Below are 2,647 nucleotides of genomic sequence, written 5' to 3'. Positions count from 1 at the left end.
GTTCTGTTCACATGCTCTTTTGCTAATTCTTGGGTTGTGTCCTGTTTAAGGGGGAACTGAAATATTCTTTAAAATCTAACTGAATAACGTAAGATCTTACACGGCATGCCAGGTGTAGTCTTCATTACAGAGCAATACATCTTAACAATGAATTGAAATATTGGTGACTGCCAAGAGCAGCATTCAAGGATCTGTCTTGTTAGGAGCTGTGTTTCTGACACGTTTCTCAACATCTGACTCTGTCACCCATACTCACATGGAGTAGCAACTTTCGGTGAGGAAAGATGACAGAACTAGGCTGCAGATAATGAATGTTTTTCTAATATAGTTTAAGCTTTATTGCTTTGGTTTAGTCTGCCTGTGTATTCTGGCACTGTCCATGGCTCTTATACCAGTGTTTAGTTTAAATAGTCTTTCAGTTCAATGATAGTCAGTTTTCCGTAGTATTACTAGTAGTGTGGCCAGCTTGGGTCTTTCATGGGGGTGGTGGATTTTTCATACAGCCAGGAGAGAAAGCTGGTAAAGGGGCCCATGACCAGTCTATTTGAAAAGACACCTTTCTTGGGCTACTACTTCAGCTGGGGGAATGAACGGAGTGATTGTGGGGGTGGGGCACAGGTTCCACATCAAGGAGAGGCTGCCTGCTGCCCTAGGCTATGATGGTACAAGTGCCAAAGGAAATGTGATGTGTGAGCATAAACACTAGTCAGAATGATACCAAAGCAGGTCTTTAATCTCCGCTAGGTGGCTGGTGCTCTTTTGTGTGTGGCACTGACTTCAGTGGTTGCTGCTGCAGACAGCAACTGAGCCCCCTTTCCACCTGTCAATTGGGCAGATGGTGTCAAATGAAAAATAAATTATAGTGACAAACTTCCAGGAAGATTTATAAAGTTAGCTTTAAACAGTAAGATTCAATACTTATATTCTTGCACCATGTGCTTGGGACAGTATCCTAGGACTGGCTTATTCCAAAAGCTGGCATGCTATTCACCAGTGCTTGTGCCTATAGTTCATCAAAGTATACAAGTTGGATTTCTTCACCAGGCAAAGACTCCTGCCAACACAGTAGGATTTCCCATGGTTGTAGCTCTGCATATGCTTTTCAAGTCTTTCCTCACACTCGTGGCAAGCGCACCGCAAATAGGGTGCATGTTAGTGCAATAGTAGTGAACAGCGGTAGAGAAGATCTGAAGGTGTGAGACTTGATTAGATGTACACCAGTTTCACCTGTGGAGTTTGGTTATAAAATGACTTAATCCTTTTTACTCTTTGACCTCCATGTTCAGTTGAACGACCTTGCCTGGCAGGAAAATCCTGCATAAATAACATTTCCTTTTTTATAAGTTCTAAATTATTTAATTTCAGCAAGTGGCCCCTTGTTTTCACATCTACCATCATGTTCCCTAGCCACACCACTCTGTCAAACCCTATTTGGAGAGTCTCTCTCTCCTCCCTTGTTTTAGCCACTGAAATAATTCTGTGATGTTTGCAAGTGTCATGGTCCATTTCCTCCTCCAACCTTGTGCAATCTGAAAATTTCCCATATTTATGCCCTGAGTCATTAATATATGCAAGATTGCTCGCAAACCTAATTCCTAAGACACCCTCACTATGTACTGCCACTTCTCATGATTCAGTCTGTGATGCACAGGTAAGGAGCAAATAACCATGGTGATGAATATATTTTCTGTCATATTTCAGGGTTGGGCTAAGTGGAGGGCTTTTAAAAATAATGTAGGACCTCACTAGTTCATGCTGACTGAGAGCCACTGGAAAGTAGAAAGTAATGGAACAAACATCATAAAGCAGAGTTAATGTATGACTTGGCAGTTTAGTTTTAATTGCAATACTTAATAGGTTCCTAATTCTCGAAGCAGTGGAGCTCAGGAGACCTCATTACAGCCCTTTCAGTAGTGTGTGGAGAGGGTTAGGTTTGGCGTGAGATGGGGATAAGGGTGGGGGGACCAACAGAAGTGGATTAGGGAGTTTCCCCTATCCTAGTGAACCATGGGCTTTTATTGTATTAACCTTTTCAAATAACTCCGGTAGGGTCCATAGACATGATATTCACTAAAGAAACTAATCCCTCTTTGAGACGGGGTTGTCATGATAGAAGCAGTGTTACTGCCCCCTTTCTGAATTACCCTTGCAATCAGCTTTCCTGGAGCAGCCTTGGCTGTGTTTGCTTGGCACTAATTCCCCGTTAGCTATTTTGTGAGGGAGGGGGGAGAAATGACATGTGGCCCAGATCCACAGAAGTATTTAGGCTCCTAACTTCCATTGACTTCAGTGGGAGTTAAGATCCTACATAGTGTTGTGGATCTGGGCCAATGGGCCTGATTTTTCAGGCATGTGGAGCACCTACAACAGCTAAAGTCTGTGAACTATAAATGTGCAGAAGCCCCCACTTAACAGCTTTCCAGTCTTACTGAACAGTGAATGGCCATGTTGCGCATTCTTGCCAGTATCTCTGCTCTATTGCACTTTAGTGACTGGGCCTGCAACCTGAGTGCACTTGAGCATAGTAAGTTGTTCCTCATGGACTTGAGTTAGGGCTACACTGTAAAGCTGGTGAAATGTCCATCTTAAGAGGAAAATCCCATTGTGCTAGGTGTAGTACAGATTAGGGTCTACTCTAACCAGCATA

The sequence above is a fragment of the Mauremys reevesii genome, linkage group 4 (assembly GCF_016161935.1).
Source record: "Mauremys reevesii isolate NIE-2019 linkage group 4, ASM1616193v1, whole genome shotgun sequence".
Taxonomy (NCBI): Eukaryota; Metazoa; Chordata; order Testudines; family Geoemydidae; genus Mauremys; species Mauremys reevesii.
The sequence above is the reverse complement of the archived record's forward strand: the minus strand, read 5'-3'. Positions refer to the sequence as shown.